This window comes from Nyctereutes procyonoides, unplaced genomic scaffold (assembly GCF_905146905.1).
Source record: "Nyctereutes procyonoides isolate TBG_1078 unplaced genomic scaffold, NYPRO_anot_genome, whole genome shotgun sequence".
Lineage (NCBI taxonomy): Eukaryota > Metazoa > Chordata > Mammalia > Carnivora > Canidae > Nyctereutes > Nyctereutes procyonoides.
In genome coordinates, this window is record NW_026575125.1 from 61,973,318 (window position 1) to 61,993,140 (window position 19,823).

Consider the following 19,823-nt stretch of genomic DNA (forward strand, 5'->3'; position numbering starts at 1 on the left):
TAAAATCTTAAAAAATAAAGAAAATTAAACACACAGGCAGTCCTTGTGGCACTTTTTCCTGTAGTATACAACTAATCTTACATTCAAGTTTTCCAAGATATCTCTATCTACGGTGCTGTGAACACTGAATTGGAGAAGCAAATGCCCTTTATTCCAATCTGCCATTGTTGAATGCTTAGATTGTTGGATTTAATACTTCCAGTTAATCTTGCCCCTTATGGACTGAAATACATGATAATTTATTCCACATAAACTTACTTATGTAGTGTCTTCAAGGCGAAACCATTTCAAAATTCCACTGTGACATCCTGTCTGCCAAAGCTGGCCAACCATGCTGATATTCCATAACATGCCATGTCAGTTGGTGGAGCCGCACACCACTGAGCAACACTAACAGGAAGGAACAATAAAAATGCTGTTACCATTCAATTTTAATTATATCACATAATGCTAAGACTGTAATTTGCTTATGTATCTGTTCTTTGCTAAATAATTTTAAAAAACATTTTAAGCTTGAAATAGCAAAATATTTCATCCTGCTACATATGAATGACATTTATTTTTATAGAGAACGTGATTATGTTTCTATACTATAAATTGTGATTCACAATTAAAATAATAATATTCTTACTATGTTAACAATACCATTATTGTTTATGGAAGATAATACCATAATATCCTCGACTAGAAATAAACTCATTATAACTATATCTATAGAACTGTAGTATTAATGTATTTGTGCTTTTAATGAAGGATTAATTCTATATTCCTGTAAACTAGCATACAGTAGTTTCTTAAGAAATGTTTATTGAATGAATGAATTGGTAAGCAGTCTTTTTATACTTTAAAATATTTAGCTCATTTGTATAGATAATACTAGTATATCATATAACTAAAATGTCTGCCTTTCCTTACTTTATTCCCTACCTCTCTGCTTGCCTCTCTTTTCTATGTCCTACTGTACCGAATGAATCAGATTAATAGTAGTGCTATTTCATTTTTAAAAGCCCAAACATTCAACTTGAAATGCTTTAAATTTATTACCTGGACACATGCCATTCTGCTAAAGTGAAATTTTATGATGTTTCTATTAAATATGTTGAAATACTGGGATCATTTTAATGAAGTTGTTAATATAATAAAGCTGAGTAACATGTAGGGGATGCTATATATGATGATTTCTAAAACTATTAGTTCAAATAAGTGTAGTAAAATGATATGGACAAACGAAATATAGTTATCTTCAGTAGTAACTAATGCAATCTTTTACTGTCTGAAATTTCCTTGAGATATATATGTTTATGTGAGTTACGAGTTGTTTTTTTTTTTTTTTAGTTGCAATGCAGGATAATTCCTCTTATGTAAGCTGAATAGTATTAGTGAATTCAGTAAAATGCCAGGGTGGGCAGCTGCAAACATCTGCCCTTCAGCAGAAACAGAAATATCTATACATAAGCAGAAACTGTTAGAACCAACTTTGTCAGTATCTGGAAAACAGTAAAAAGTTTACAATGACCAAGCAAACACTGAATAATAATTTTAAAAAATTAAAAATAGCAGGAGAACCTTGTAAAGTTTTAAAATTCCATTAACCTACACTGGCTTATTTGTGATTTTGAATGGTGGTCCATGTTCCTGGTGTGAAACCTGGTTGTTGGTCCTAGAAGGGACACATAAACCTTTAATACATGAGTATTGTGCTTTTTTCTATACTATATGGAGGCTACTTGAAGACTAACAGAAGGCTGCTGACTGTGGCTCACCTAAATCACAAATCATCTGAGACAGAAAAGCAGAAGATATTGCTTAAAACACTGTAACTTAAAGGAAAAACCCACAGATGCCATGGGCAACATATGTTTGAGAACATACAATACAAACACAAATAGTACCCTAACTCATGGAAGGAAAGCTAGGTAAAGAGTTTGTTAATCAATTAAGGCATTCAAAAGTACCCATATGTAACAGGAAATTTTGAAAGCAATGTGCATGCCTAGGGTAGAAAGCATATTCAAAAAAGACCAACCTGCAAAGACCGGGAGAGTTGTTTGTTTGCTTCTAGCATTCAAAGAAATCTTTGTCAAACCACCAGGAAATATAAGATAAGTAAAAGAGATTTTGGGATTCCTGGGTGGCTCAGCGGTTGAGTGTCTGGCCTTTACCTCAGGGCGTGATCCTGGAGTCTCGGGATTGAGTCCCACAGCAGTCTCCCTGCATGGAGCCTGCTTCTACCTCTGCCTGTGTCTCTGCCTTTCTCTCTCTCTCTTTTTAAAAAAATCATTTTAGCAATCTATAATGGATTGATTAATATGCCTTAATCTCATAATAATTTTAATGAACATTCTTCAGAGAACCGGAACATTGAAGATTTTAAAGGCATCTGATCTAATCTCAGCCCACTCTCTCCTATTTCTATTCATTCTTTACACATCTCCTATTACAGCATCTTTCTACTAGAGGAGGGCGATTTTTGTAGACTTACTTTTTTAATGCTAACACTGCAATATTTTTATCCGAAACATTGTTGCTGATTAGTAATATAAAATTAAAATTCTGTATTTTCATTACATTATTATTTTATCTAAGACCAGTTAACTGGCAGTTAACAATTGAATATTTTTTAAATATTTATTTATTCATGAGAGACAGAGAGAGGCAGAGACATAGGCAGAGGGAGAAGCAGGCTCCATGCAGGGAGCCTGATGTGGGACATGATCCTGGGACTCAAGGATCACACCCTGGGCTGAGGCAGGTGCTCAATTGCTGCTCCACCCAAGCTTCCCACTAACAATGGAATCTTAACTAGAGAGCAAAGATAGATATTTGAAACTATAGACTAATAAGCTTATTACTAATGCCCAATGAAATTCTCAAATAGATTATGAAAAATTTTATGCGATCATAAGAAATAAAAAAATCTGGGATGCCTGGGATGCTCAGTGGTTGAGCATCTGCCTTTGGCTCAGGAAGTGATCCTGGGTCCAGGGATCAAGTCCCGCATCAGGCTCCCTGTGAGGAGCTTGCTTCTTCCTCTGCCCGTGTTTCTGTCTCTGTCTCTCTGTCTCTCTCTGTGTGTCTCTCATGAAAAAATAAATAAAATCTTTAAAAAGATTTTTTCAATTACCACACACAACAAAAAATATTCTTTACAAGGATAATGTGAGTCACTAAGTAAAAAAAAATAAAACACCAAATCATTGAGATGCAAATATTTATAGTTTTCATAGTTATTATATTACAATATTCAAATATTTAATCTTCATCAAAAAATTACAAAACCTATTTGAAAACAACCATCCATAAGGAAGCCTAGCAATTGGACTTAATAGACAAAAACTGGTAAAAGATATGCTCAAGAAAACTATAGACAAATAAGTAAACTAAGAAAATGATGAACAGAATTAAAATATTAATGAAAATAAATAAATTACAAAAAAGAACAATGTAAAAAACATGGAGCTATTGAGCACCATGGTTTATGTTCCCCTTCAACCTTGACATCATGGACAGGAACAGAGTTCAGGCACCCTAGCTGGCCTATCACTGCAGTGAGCCCCAAGCCTCTAGTTCACACCAGACCTAGGTGTCCTATCAAGGCATCCTTAGCATGACACAAACTAGGATGCTGCTGGACAGAGCTCACTACAGCTCCAGCCATTTCAAAAAGGCGACTCAGATAAAAGAGACCCCGAGACTTCCTGGCCTGTACTTACTTAGGCTACAGATGATTCACCAGAGTGCATTAAAAAAATTGCTAGCCCATTGCTGCCTAGGGTCCAGCTGTCCCACCAGGGTGCCCTGTCATGGAGCACCATGTGACATACAGCATGCCCAACTTAGATCCAACTATCTGACCATAGTGTCTCCAGTATGGAGCAGCATGTGACTTCCTGGCCTATACTTTACCTTGATTCCTGCCACTACACCAGGCTGGCACCTGAAAGAAGCATTCCAGGGCACTACGACCCATACCCATCACAGAGCCAGCCATTTCACTAGTGTAGCCCCTGTGCAAAAAACCCTAGGACCCCTTGGCTTGTATGCACCTCATATCTTGCCACACTGTCATAGTTCTCTCTGCACAGAGAACCCCAGAACACACTGGCTTGAACATACTTCAGCTTCTGCTGTCCTGTCACAGTTTATCTGCAGGAGAACCCCAGGATACCCCAGCTTGTACCCACCTTGGCTTCAGCTATTCATCCAAGAAACCCTCTCTGCAAAGACTCCCAAGTCTGTCTTAGCCTGCATACAGTTCAGCTTTGACCATCAAAACATCCCCACAAATAAACTCACCGGTACTCCAAGCCCACAATAGCTACAGTTACAGCCAGCCAGCCAAAGTCAACAGGCACACATAGAATACACAAGGGATGATGATATACAAGATCATTCCTTCTAGTTTAGGAGTAACAGCTGTTCTGCCTAATTCATTGAAACAAATATAAAAACCTAAGCAAAAGGTGGAGAAAGAGGAATATACCCCAAATGAAAGAAAAAGACATTACTTCAGAAAAAGAACTGAATGAAATGGAGAGAGTAATATGTTGATAAATAGTTCAAAGTAATGGTTATAAAGATTGCAGAGAGGAGTGGATGAACTCAGGGAGATCTACAATGAAGAGATAGAAAAAATTTGGAAGAATCAATCTTAGTTGAAAACTATGATAAGTAAAATAAAAACTACCCTAGTAGGAATCAACTGTAGATTGTCAGATACAGAAGAATGAATCAGCAATCTGGAAGCAGTGTAATGAAAGCAGCAAAGATGAACAACAACAACAACAACAAAACCCAAAAATAATAAAAAGAAATGAGGCTAGCTTAAGAGAACCCTTGGACAAGATCAAGCAAGCAAACATTTGCATCAAAGAAATCTCAGAAGAAGAGATAAAGGAGCAGAAAACTTACTTGAAGCAATAAGAGTTGAAAACTTCTCTATCCCAGGTAAGGAGACAGATATCCAGGTTCAGAAAGCACATAGAGTTCCAAACAAGATGAACCAAAAGTGATCCATACCATGTACACATAATAATTAAAATGTCAAAGTTTAGTTATAAAGAGAAAAATTTAAAACCAAAAAGAGAGAGGCAGTTAGTCACTTACAAGGACACCCCCCCACACACACACACACATAAGGCTATTAGTTAATTTCAAAACAGAAACTACACAGGCAAGAAGAAAGTGGCATGCTATATTCAAAGTTTGGAAATGAAAAAAAATTAAAAACTACAACCAAGAATACTCTACCCAGCAAAGCTATCATTCAGAATTTAGGTTAGAGAGCTTCCCAGGCAACCAAATATTAAAGGAATCCATCACCACTAAACTGGCCTTATAAAAAATGTCCATGGATCTTCGTTAAGTAGAAAACAAAATGTCATATTTAGAAGTAAGAAAATTATAAAAGGAAAGGGCTCAAAATTTTTTAAATGTAAAATATAACAACATTAAACATGGAAGGGGAGAGTAAAAAGAAGGTTCTTTTAGAATGTATTTGAATTTAAGTGACCATCAAATTAATATAGACATCTGCATACATAGAATGCTATATATAAGCTTTATGGTAACAACAAATCAAAATCCTATATTAAATACATTAAAAAATAAAGAGAAAGCCAAGGGTAACAGTAAAGAAAATCATCAATTGCAAGGAAAAATAATAAGAAACAGTGAATAACTATATAAATAGGAAACAAAATTTAAAATGTCAGTAAATACATAATTGGTTTAAGTGAAATGATCTAACTGCTTCAAGCAAAAGATATAGGGTGGCAGAATAGATAAAATAACAAGATACATCTATATGCTGCCTGCAAGAAAATCACTTCAGACCTAAAGACACATACAAACTGAAAGTGAAAGGATAGAAAAAGATATTTCATAAAAAAATGGAAGAAAAAATGTCAAAGTAGAAATACTTCTGTCAGACAAAATAGACTTTAAATCAGGCTGCCACAAGAGAGAAAAAGAGGCACTACAGAATGATAAATGGAGCAGTCCAACTAGAGGATATAATAGTTATAAATATCAATGCACCCACAAATGGAGCATCTAAATACATACATATACATATATTTTACATATACATTACATATACATATATGTATACAATATTAACAGACATAATGAAAAATTAATAATAATAATGCTGTGGGGCAGAAAACCAATAAGGAAGTAGTCTTTGAAGGGAAAAATAAGCCAATGGAGATAACAGATATATACAGAACATTCCATCAATTATAACACAATACACATTCTTTTCTAGTGTATATGGAATATTGTCCATGACAAATCACATGTTGGGCCACGAAACAAGTTTAAATAAAATTAAGAAGGCAGACAAAGTATGGAAAGAGCCCAAAAGTCCATTGACTGATGAATGGATAAAGAAGATGTGATATATATAAAAAATAAATTTATTATAAAAAAAGAAAGACGAATGGATAACGAAGATATGGTTTATGTATACAATGGTATATTACTCAGCCATTAGAAACGACAAATGCCCACCATCTGCTTCGACGTGGATGGAACTGGAGGGTATTATGCTGAGTGAAATAAGTCAATCGGAGAAGGACAAACATTATATGGTCTCATTCTTTTGGGGAATATAAAAAATAGTGAAAGGGAATAAAGGGGAACAGAGAAAAAAAATGAGTGGGAAATATCAGAAAGGGAGACAGAACTTGAAAGACTCCTAACTCTGGAAAACGAACAAAGGGAGTTGGAAGGGGAGGTGAGCGGGGGTGGGGGTGACTGAGTGATGGGCAGAGAGGTGGGCACTTGATGGGATGAGCACTGTTATTCTATATGTTGGCAAATTGAACACCAATAAAAAATATATTTATAAAAATAAAAAAAAAACAAAAAACGTAACATTAGGTGTCAACTCTACTAAGATAAAATGTTTAAAACAAACACATGAAAAAACAGGAGTGACCCAAAAGCACAGAGAAAAAACAGGTGGTTTCCATTGAGGAGAGTGATATGGAAATGAACAAAATGAGTGAAGGGGCATGAGAGATACACGCTTCCAGCTATAAAATGAATATGTCATGGAGATAAATGGTATAGCATATGGAATATAGTCAGTGATGTATATAGCTTTGTATGGTGTCAGATGGTAGCTACATTTGTGAGTTTTCAAATCTCTGTGATGTACTCCTGAAATTATTGTATCACTGTGTGTCAATTATACTTCAATTGAAGAAAGATACATTGAGAAAAATGAGAAAAAGCACAAATACCAAAACTTACAGGATGCAAGAAAAATAGAAGCGAATTCATATCACTATGTGCATACATTAAAAAGGAAATGATTTAAATGTATCATCTAACTTCACACATTAAGGAACCAGCATAAGAAGAGCATATAAATCCAAAGCTATTAAATTGGAAGTAATAAATGGTAAGAGTGTATATAAACAAAATAGAGAATTTAGAAACAATAGAGGGAGCAACACAGGCAATATAGCTCAATCGGAAATCACAGCATCATTCTCTACACAAAGACACAAAACAAAATTTGGACTAGCATGCCTATGTGAGAATTCCAGATTTTTTAAAGGTCTTTTATTTGTTTATTTATTAATGAGAGACACACAAAGAGAGAGGGAGGCAGAGACACAGGCAGAGGGAGAAGCGGGCTCCACACAGGGAGCCCGATGTGGGACTCGATCCCGGGTCTCCAGGATCAGGCCCTGGGCCGAAGGCGGCGCTGAGCTACCGGGACTGCCCAAGAATTCCAGATTTAAGTTAAGAATCTGCAACATCGGGATCCCTGGGTGGCGCAGCGGTTTGGCGCCTGCCTTTGGCCCAGGGCGCGATCCTGAAGACCTGGGATCGAATCCCACGTCGGGCTCCCGGTGCATGGAGCCTGCTTCTCTCTCTGCCTGTGTCTCTGCCTCTCTCTCTCTCTCTCTCTCTCTCTCTGTGTGTGTGTGTGTGTGTGACTATCATAAATAAAAAAAAAAGAAAAGAAATCCTTCCAAACTTCTTAAAAAAAAAAAAAGAATCTGCAACATCTTGGGGCACCTGGCTGGCTCAGTCATTAAAGCATATGACTTTTGATTTTGGGATTGTGGGTTCAAGCCTCACATTTGGTGTAGAGATTACTTAAAAATAAAGTCTTAAAAAAAGAGTTTGCAGGATGCCTGGATGGTTCAGCTGTTGATCATTTGCCTTTGGCTCAGGGCACAATCCAGGGATCAAGTCCTGCATCGGGCTTCTTGTGAAGAGCCTACTTCCCTCTCTGCCTACCTCTCTGTGTCTTTCATGAATAAGTGAATAAAATCTTTAAGAAAAAAATGCAACATATCAGAGGAGAATAAAACCAAGTAAAATTGATTTTAAATGTTCAAGGAATGTTTTGGTTTGTTCGTGTTAGTTTTTTCCTCAAGCCTGTGCAGCTCAGTGCTAAGAGAGATCCACTTGGTCTATGGTTTCTCCTTCAGTGGAAAATGAGTGAGGTGTCTTTCTGACATCCCCAGAATATCAGGGTGCTTTATGTGACACCTTCTTCATTCTTATCTAAGACCACTGAGACACTAGTATATCTAGATTGCCTGGGGGCAGCTAAGAAAAAGAAAGGGAGCAGTGTCTCAGGATCCTGCATGGTTCTGTAGGATGTGGAGAATATGCACACCCCTGTGTATACAATGGAATACTACTCAGCCATTAGAAATGACAAATACTCACCATTTGCTTCGACGTGGATGGAACTGGAGGGTATTATGCTGAGTGAAGTAAGTCAATTGGAGAAAGACAAACATTATATGGTCTCATTCACTTGGAGTATATAAAAAATAGTGAAAGGGAATAAAGGGGAACAGAGAAAAAATGAGTGGGAAATATCAGAAAGGGAGACACGACATGAGAGACTCCTAACTCATGGAAATGAACAAGGGGTGGTGGAAAGGGAGGTGGGTGGGGGGTGGGGGTGACTGGGTGATGGGCACTGAAGGGGGCACTTGATGGGATGAGCACTGGGTGTTATGCTATATGTTGGCAAATTGAACTCCAATAAAAAATAAAAAATAAAATAAATAAAGAGGAAATGAGAGAATTGGGGCTGCACCTAGTTTTTTGGCATCTCAGTGCCCTTCTCTTTAGGGAAAAAGGAGTAAGCATCTCTCAGCAGCCTGAATGGCTCTATAGCCATGAGAGAAGGTGCACAATTTTGAGATTTTTCTTTCAGGAAAAGGAAGAGAAGTGGAGATGCACCTAGCTTCCTGTAATTTCTGTACACTCCTCTAGGGAAAAGGGGCAAGTGTCCTCAAGCAGCCAGTTCATCTCCATGGGAATGAAACAAGGTGCAGCATCTTAAAACTTCTTTTTCAGGAGGAAGGTAGAAACTCATTTGCATCCAACATCTTGGTATTTCTGTGCACTACCTTGAGGACAAAGTAAAGGTGGATTTCAGCAGCCTAAACATGTCTGTAGATCTGAGGGAAGGTGCAAATAATGAGAATTCTCTTTCAGACTTAAGATAAGCAGAGTTGCACCAAACATCCTTAAGGACTACTGTACTCCTATGAAAAAAAAAAGGGGGGGAAGGGCTTAGGTGAGACAAAAAGGCTTGGCAAGGCTGAGAGAAGATTCAAAACACTGAAACTTCTTTATCTGGAAGATATGAAATGGCTTTTAAGATATTGAGGAATGTTTCCTCTGTCCCTACACTCTGAAGAGTTTTGATCAGGAATGGATGCTGTATTGTGTCAAATGCTTTCTCTACATCTAATGAGAGGATCATATGGTTCTTGCTGATATGATGAATCACACTGATTGTTTTATAAGTGTTGAACCAGCCTTGTGTCAAAGGGATAAATCCTAATTGGTCATGGTGAATATGTTCTTAATGTACTGTTGGATCCTATTGGCTAGTATTTTGTTGAGAATTTTTGCATCCAAGTTCATCATGGATATTGGTCTATAATTATCCTTTTTGGTGGGGTCTTTGTCTGGTTTTGGAATTAAGGTGATGCTGGCCTCATAGAACGAATTTGGAAGTACTCCATCTCTTTCTATCTTTCCAAACAGCTTTAGTAGAATAGGTACGGTTTCTTCTTTAAACGCTTGATAGAATTCCTCTGGGAAGCCATCTGGCCCTGGACTTTTGTTTCCTGGGAGGTTTTTGATGACTGCTTCAATTTCCTCCCTGGATATTGGCCTGTTCAGGTTTTCTATTTCTTCCTGTTCCAGTTTTGGTAGTTTGTGGCTTTCCAGGAATGCATCCATTTCCTCTAGATTGCCTAATTTATTGGCGTATAGCTGTTCATAATATGTTTTTAAAATCATTTGTATTTCCTTGGTGCTAGTAGTGATCTCTCCTTTCTCATTCATGATTTTATTAATTTGAGTCTTCTCTCTCTTCTTTTTAATAAGGCTGGCTAATGGTTTATCTATCTTATTACTTCTTTCAAAGAGCCAACTCCTGGTTTTGTTGATCTGTTCCACAGTTCTGGACTCGATTTCGTTGAGTTCAGCTTGAATCTTAATTAACTCTCTTCTTCTGCGGAGTGTAGGATCTATTTGCTGTTTTTTCTCTTGTTCCTTTATGTGTAAGGTTAGCTTTTGTATTTGAGTTTTTCCAGTTTTTCAATGGCTACGAAAATCCCACACCAAATATCATTCTCAATGGGGAAGCCCTGGGAACCTTTCCCCTAAGATCAGGAACAAGACAGGGATGTCCACTCTCACCACTGCTATTCAACATAGTACTGGAAGTCCTAGCCTCAGCAATCAGACAACAAAAAGACATTAAAGGCATTCAAATTGTCAAAGAAGAAGTCAAAGTCTCCCTCTTCGCCGATGACATGATACTCTACATAGAAAACCCAAAAGCCTCCACCCCAAGGTTGCTAGAACTCATACAGCAATTTGGTCGCATGGCAGGATAAAAAATCAATGCCCAGAAATCAATGGCATTTCCATACACTAACAATGAGACTGAAGAAAGAGAAATTAAAGAGTCAATCCCATTTACAATTGCACCAAAACCCTAAGATATCTAGGAATAAACCTAACCAAAGAGGTAGAGGATCTATACCCTAAAAAATATAGAACACTTCTGAAAGAAATTGAGGAAGACACAAAGAGATGGAAAAATATTCCATGCTCATGGATTGGCAGAATTAATATTGTGAAAATGTCAATGTTATCCAGGGCAATTTACACGTTCAATGCAATCCCTATCAAAATACCATGGACTTTCTTCAGAGAGTTAGAACAAATTATTTTAAGATTTGTGTGGAATCAGAAAAGACCCCGAATAGCCAGGGGAATTTTAAAAAAGAAAACCATATCTGGGGTCATCACAATGCCAGATTTCAGGTTGTACTACAAAGCTGTGGTCATCAAGACAGGGTGGTACTGGCACAAAAACAGACACATAGATCAATGGAACAGAATAGAGAACCCAGACGTGGACCCTGAACTTTATGGTCAACTAATATTCGATAAAGGAGGAAAGACTATCCACTGGAAGAAAGACAGCCTCTTCAATAAATAGTGCTGGGAAAATTGGACATCCACATGCAGAAGAATGAAACTAGACTGGTCTCTTGCACCATACACAAAGATAAACTCAAAATGGATGAAAGATCTAAATGTGAGACAAGATTCCATCAAAATCCTAGGGGAGAACACAGGCAACACCCTTTTTGAACTTGGCCACAGTAACTTCTTGCAAGATACATCCACGAAAGCAAAAGAAACAAAAGCAAAAATGAACTATTGGGACTTCATCAAGATAAGAAGCTTTTGCACAGCAAAGGATACAGTCAACAAAACTAAAAGACAACCTACAGAATGGGAGAAGATATTTGCAAATAACATATCAGATAAAGGGCTAGTTTCCAAAATCTATAAAAACTTATTATACTCAACAGCAAAGAAACATACAATTCAATCATGAAATGGGCAAAAGACATGAAGAGAAATCTCACAGAGGAAGACATAGACATGGCCAACATGCACATGAGAAAATGCTCTGCATCACTTGCCATCAGGGAAATACAAATCAAAACCACAATGAGATACCACCTCACACCAGTGAGAATGGGGAAAATTAACAAGGCAGGAAACCACAAAGGTTGGAGAGGATGCCGAGAAAAGGGAACCCTCTTACACTGTTGGTGGGAATGTGAACTGCTGCAGCCACTCTGGAAAACTGTGTGGAGGTTCCTCAAAGAATTAAAAATAGACCTGCCATATGACCCAGCAATTGCACTGTTAGGGATTTACCCCAAAGATTCAGATGCAATGAAACGCCGGGACACCTGCACCCCAATGTTTCTAGCAGCCATGTCCACAATAGCCAAACTGTGGAAGGAGCCTCGGTGTCCATCAAAAGATGAATGGATAAAGAAGATGTGGTTTATGTATACAATGGAATATTACTCAGCCATTAGAAACGACAAATACCCACCATTTGCTTCAATGTGGATGGAACTGGAGGGTATTATGCTGAGTGAAGTAAGTCAATCGGAGAAGGACAAACAGTGTATGTTCTCATTCATTTGGGGAATATGAATAATAGTGAAAGGGAATATAAGGGAAGGGAGAAGAAATGTGTGGGAAATATCAGAAGGGGAGACAGAACATAAAGACTCCTAACTCTGGGAAATGAACTGGGGGGGGGTGGAAGGGGAGGAGGGCAGGGGTTGGGGTGAATGGGTGACGGGCACTGAGGGGGACACTTGACAGGATGAGCACTGGGTGTTATTCTGTATGTTGGTAAATTGAACACCAATAAAAAATTAATTTATTAAAAAAAGAAAAGTAATATATGAAAGGGATGGGACATGCACATCTGCATAAAACTTTTGATAGACATCCAAATTTTCTAGCCATGGTGATTGCTAAAGGCTTTTCACTTCCAAAAACAATATATGAAGGATAGAAAAGGTGGCTACTTGTTCAATTTTTCAGACCAATAGTAATCTTCCATACAGAAAAAAAGCAATGTAATATGATACTACTACAGCTACAAAATAAATCTGTAACTGATACTAAAAACAGAGACTGATAAATTGGCTAAAAATTCAAAATAATTGACTTAAAGAGGCTGAGATACAAGGAAATATAGACAACTAAATGAGAGTAGTGGAATGTTACATAAATTAGGATATTAATAAATAAATAGGGGCCCCTGGGTGGCTCAGTGTTTGAGTGTCTGCCTTTGGCTCAGGTCATGATCCTGGGGTTCTGGGATTGAGTCTCACATTGGGCTCCCCACAGGGAGCCTGCTTCTCTCCCTCTGCCTGTCTTTCTGCCTCTCTATGACCCTCACAAATAAGTAAATAAAATCTTATAAAAAGAAAGCAATAGAAACTATAAAAATATCTAGCAAAATACTTGAATTAAAGAATTCCATAATTGGGGGCAGCTGGGTGGCTCAGTTGGTTAAGTGTCTGCCTTTGGTTCAGGTCATGTTTCCAGGCTCCTGGGATCAAGCTCAAAATTGGGCTCTCTGTTCAGTGGGGAACCTGATTCTGCCTCTCCTGTTTTCCCTGCTTGTGCACTCTCACTCTCTCAATGTCAAATAAATAAAATCTTAATACAAAATAAAATAAAACAAAAAAATCAATATTTGAACTGAAGTATCCAATAGAGAATTTCTTTTTTTAATAAATTAATTTTTATTGGTGTTCAATTTACCAACATACAGAATAACACCCAGTGCTCATCCCGTCAAGTGTCCCCCTCAGTGCCCATCACCCATTCACCCCCACCCCCCGCCCTCCTCCCCCTCCACCACCCCTAGTTCATTTCCCAGAGTTAGGAGTCTTTATGTTCTGTGTCCCTTTCTGATATTTCCCACACATTTCTTCTCCCTTCCCTTATATTCCCTTTCACTATTATTCATATTCCCCAAATGAATGAGAACATACACTGTTTGTCCTTCTCCGATTGACTTACTTCACTCAGCATAATACCCTCTAGTTCCATCCACGTTGAAGCAAATGGTGGGTATTTGTCGTTTCTAATGGCTGAGTAATATTCCATTGTATACATAAACCACATCTTCTTTATCCATTCATCTTTCGATGGACACCGAGGCAATTTATTTTTTTTAAAGCTTTTATTTATTTATTCATGAGAGACACACAGAGAGAGGTAGAGATATAGGCAGGGGGAGAAGCAGACTCTTCAGGGAGTCCAATGCAGGACTCAATCCTGAGACTCCACGGTTATGCCCTGAGCCAAAGGCAGACACTCAACAGCTGAGCCATCCAGGCATCCCCCCATAGAGAATTTCAACAGTAGATTTAATCAAGCAGAAGAAACAATCAGGTGATTTAGAGATAAATCATTTGAAAGTATCCAGAGAAGCAAAACGAAAAGAATATAAAAGAGTGAAGAAAGCCTAAATATCTTCTGAAACATGACCAAGGAAATCATTGTATGCTCAAGGGAATCCTAGGAGGAGAAGAGTGAATGAAAGTGCAAGGAAGTTTATTTAAAGAAATAATGGCTGAAATTTCTCAAATCTAGAGAGGGAAATGGACATTCTGATTCATGAGTTTCAAAAGCCTGAAATAAGAACCCAAATAAGTCTAACATGGGAAATATTAAAATTAAATTGTCAAAGACAAAGAGAATTTTAAATTAGAAAACAAAGATTCATCATGTACAAGAGAACACCCATAAGGCTATTTGTGGATTTCTCAGCAGACATATTGCATACAAGAGGTAGCATGATATATTCAACATACTGAGAGGGAAGAGCAAAAACAAAACAAAACAAAACAAACACGGCATATCAAATTTGTCCTTTAGAATTGGAGAGAGAAAAATTTTCCAAGCCAAAGGAAAAAAAAGTCGAAGGAATTCATTAACACTAGAAAGATTTTACAATAAAAGCTAAAAGGAGTTTATCAACTCTAAACAAAAGATTGCTGAAAATTAATACGAAAACATAGGAAAGTATAAAATTTACAGGTAAAGGTAAATGTATAGATAAATTCAGTGCTCCAATATAACAATGCTGGTGAATAAATCACTTATAATACTATTATAGTTTAAGTTAAATTACAAAAAATAATTTTAGCAACAGTATTTGTTAATGAATACATACATTTGTAATGAATACATGAATATGTGAATGGTGATATCAAGAATTTATTTAAAATCTTATATTTTTAACTTTTTGAGGGACCTCCATACTATTTTCTATATCGACTGCACCAGACTGAATTCCCACCAACAGTGAAAGAGGTTTCCTTTTTCTCCATTCTTGGCACACTTATTGTTTCTTGTATTGTTAATTTTAACCATTCTGATAGGTGTGAGGTCATATCTCATTTTAGCTTTGATTTGTATTTCCCTGATGATCAGTTATGTTGAATGTTTTGTCATGTATCTGTTGGCCATCTGGATATCTACATTGAAGAAATGTCTGTTCATATCTTCTGTCCATTTTTAATTGGATTATTTTTATGTTGAATTTTATAATTTATTTATATATTTCAAATATTAACACTTTATTGGATATGTTATGTGCAAATATCTTCTCCCATTCAATTAGGTTGCCTTTTCATTTTGCTGATTGTTTCCTTCACTATGCAGAAACTTTTGTTTATTTTGATGAAGTCCCAATAGTTTATTTTTGCTTTTGTTTCCCTTGTCTCAGATGACATACGTAGAAAAATCTTTCTATGGCCAATGTTAAAGAAATTACTGGCTGTGTTCTCTTCTAGGTCTCACATTTAAATATTTAAATTCATTTTGACTTTATTTTTGTGTATAGTGTAAGGAAGCCGTCCAGGTAATTCTCTGTGTTTCTCCAATATCATTTGTTGAAGACTGTCTTTTTCCCATTGTATATTCTCTCCTGCTTTGTAGAAGATTATTTGACCATATAGCTGTGGGTCCATTTCTGGATTTTCTATTCAGTTCCATTTATCTATGTGTCTGTTTTTGTGCCAGTGCAATACATTAGTGATAACTACAACTTTTTAATATAGCTTGAAGTTTGGAATCATAATGCCTCAGATATTTTTCCCCCAAAATTTCTTTGGCTATTCGAGGTCTTTTGTGGTTCCATACACATTTCGGGATTGTTTTTTCAACCTTTGTAAAAAAATGGTGGTAGTTTTTTGATGAAGATGGCATACATGTGTAGATTACTTTCGATATTATAGACATTTTAATGAGATTTGTTCTTTCAATCCACGAGCATGGAATATTTTCCATTTCTTTGAGTCATCTTCAATTTCTTTCATAAGTGTTCTATAGTTGTCAGAAGGCAGAACCCTTGCCTCTTTGGTTAGGTTTATTCCTAGGTATCTTATGTATTTCAGCACAATTGTAAATGGGATCAATTCCCTTATTTCTCTATGTGCTGCTTAATTTATTATTGGTATGTAGAAATGCAACAAGTTTATATATGTTGATTTTCTATCATGTGAGTTAAATGAATTGTGTCTAAGTTCTAGCAAATTTTCTGCTGCAGTATTTTGGGATTTCTGCATAGAGTATCATATAAACTGTAAATAATGGAAGTTTGACTCCTCCCTTGCTTGTTTGGATGCCATGTATTTCATTTTTGTTGTCTGATTGCTGAGGCTAGGACTTTCCAGTACTATGTTAAATAACAGTGATGAGAGAGGACATCCCTGTCTTTTTCCTGATCATTGAGGAAAAGGTCTCAGTTTTTCCCCATCGAGGATGATATTATATGTGGGTTTCTCATATATGGTCTTGTTGATGTTGAAGTATGTCCTCTCTAACCCAATTTTGTTGAGGGTTTTTATTATGAATGGATGCTTTCCTATGTCAAGTGCTATCTCTGCATCTATTGTGATGATCATATGTTTCTTATCCTTTTATTAATGTGGTTTATTATGTTTGCAAATATTGAACAACCTTTGCAACCCAAGAATAAATCCAACTTGGTTGTAGTGAATGATTATTTTAAGGTATGATTGAATTAAGTTTGCTAGTATATTATTGAAAATTTTTGCATCCATGTTCATCAGGGATATTGGCCTATAGTTCTTTTCCTTAGTGGAGTTTTTGTTTGGTTTTGATGTAAGGGTGATGTTGGACTTGTAGAAAGAATTTGGACATTTTTTTCCATTTCTATTGTTTGGGATTATTTGCAAAGAATTATGTATTAACTCTTTAAATGTTTGGTAAAATTCACCCATAAAGCCATCTGGCCCTGGACTTTTGTTTGTTGGGAATTTTTTTTTATTACTGATTCAATTTCTTCTCTGGTTCTTGGTATGTTGAAGTTTTCTATTCCTTTTTGTTTTACTATTCATAGTTTACATATATCTAGGAATTTATGCACTTCTTTCAGTTTATACAATTCATTGGCATATAGTTTTTCATAATATCCTTTTATAATTGTTTTTTTCTTTGGTGTTGGTTGTTATTTCCCTTTCTTATTTCTGGTTTTATTTATTTTAGTCCATTCTCTTTTGTTTTTGACATGTCTGGCCATGGTTTCATATATTTTATTAATTATTTCAAAGAACCAACTTCTGGCTTCATTCATCTGCTCTTTTTTTCTTTTTCTTTTTCTTTTTCTTTTTTTTCCTTTTGCTTTCTATATCATTTATGTATGCTCTAATATCTGTTATTTCCTTCATTCTGCTTGCTTATTCTATTTGTTGTTCTTTTTCTAGCTCCTTCAGGAGTGAGGTTAGGTTCTTTATTTGGGATTTTCCATGCTTCTTGAAGAAGAACTATATTGCTGTATTTTTTAAAAGATTTTTATTTATTTATTCATGAGAGACACAGAAAGAGAGGCAGAGACACAGGCAGAGGGAGAAACAGGCTCCATTCAGGGAACCTGATGTGGGACTCAATCCCAGAACTCCAGGATTACACCCTGAGCTGAAAGCAGATGCGCTTAACCGCTAAGCCACCCAGGCATTCCTATTGCTGTATATATCAAGCTTAGCACTTCTTTTTCTGCATCCAAAGGTTTTGGGCCATTTAGATTTCATTTTCATTTGTTACCAAGTGTATTTTAATTTCTTGGTTGACCCATTCATTGTTTACTAGCATATTGTTTAACCTCTATGGGTTTGTATTATTTCCAGATTTTTTCTTGTTTTTGACTTCAAGGTTCATGGTGTTGTGGTTAGAAAGTACGAATAGTATGATCTCAGTCTTTCTGTACTTGTTAAGATCTCATTTGTGACCTACTTATGTCATCTATTCTGGAGAATTTCCCATGTGCACTTGAAAAGAATGTGTATTCTGCTGTTTTAGATTAATATTATGAGTATATTTATTAAGTTCATCTGATCTAGTTGATATTAAAAGTCATTGTTTCCTTGTTGATTTTCTGTTAAAATGGTCTATCTAATGATATAAATGGGTTTTTTGAAAAGATTTTTATTTATTTATTCATAAGAGACACACACAGAGAGAGAGGCAGAGACATAGGCAGAGAGAGAGAAGCAGGCTTTATGCAGGGAGCCTAATGTGGGACTCGATCCCAGGACTCTGGGATCATGCCCGGAGCCAAAGGCAGACGCTCAACTGCTGAGCCACCCAAGCATCCCTGTAAACAGAGTTTTAAAATAATCTATTATTACTGTGTTTTTTTAAAGATTTCAATTATTTATTCATGACACACACACACACACAGAGGCAGAGACACAGGCAGAGGGAGAAGCAGGCCATATGCAAGGAGCCCGATGTGGGAATGAATCCCAGATCCTGGGATCATGCCCTGAGCCAAAGGCAGATGCTCAACTGCTGAGCCACCCAGGCATCCCATCTATTATTATTGTAGTATTACCAAGGAGTTCCTTTATATTTGTTCCTAATTGCTTTATATATGAGTGCTCCCATTTTGGGCACAAAGTATTTACAATTGTTAGATGTTCCTGTTGTATTGTCCACTTTATGAGTATATAGTGCTCTTCTACATCTCTTGTTACAGTATTTCCTAATTTCAAAATGTATTACAAAGCTACAGTAGTGAAACTAGTATGGTAGTGGTTTAAAAATAGATATACAGACCAATGAAACAAAATATTTAACCCAGAATAAACCTATGGTCAAGAGGTTTGCATCTGCAGGAAGAGTGCCAAAAATGCATACTGGAGAAAGGATAGTCTCTTAAATAAATGGTATAATGCATATTTGATATCTATACTAAGACACTAAATTTTGACCTTTATCTTTTTTTCTTTTTTTAATAAATTAATTTTTTATTGGTGTTCAATTTACCAACATGCAGAATAACACCCAGTGCTCATCCTGTCAAGTGTCCCCCTCAGTGCCCGTCACCCATTCACCCCCACCCCCCGCCCTCCTCCCCTTCCACCCCCCCTAGTTTGTTTCCCAGAGTTAGGAGTCTTTATGTATCATGCTAAGTGAGTAAGTCAGTCGGAGAAGGACAAACATTATATGGTCTCTTTCATTTGGGAGTATAAAATATAGTGAAAAGGAATAAAGGGGAAAGGAGAGAAAATGAGTGGTAAATATCAGTGAGAGTGACAGAACATAAGAGACACCTAACTCTGGCAAAGGAACAGGGGGTGGTGGAAGGGAGGTGGGTGGGATGGTTGGGGTAACTGGGTGACAGGCACTGAGGGGGCTACTTGAGGGGATGAGCACTGAGTGTTATGCTATATGTTGGCAAATCTAACTCCAATAAAAAATATACAAAAAATAAAAATAAAATAAGTGTTTCGTATAGAATTCCTCAGAGAAGTCATCTAGCTCTGGATTTTTTTGCGGGGTGGGAGATATTTGAATACTTATTTAATTTATTTGCTTGTTATGGGCTTGTACAAGTTTTCTATTTCTTTCTGTTTCAGTTTTGGTAATTCATATGTTTATAGGAATTT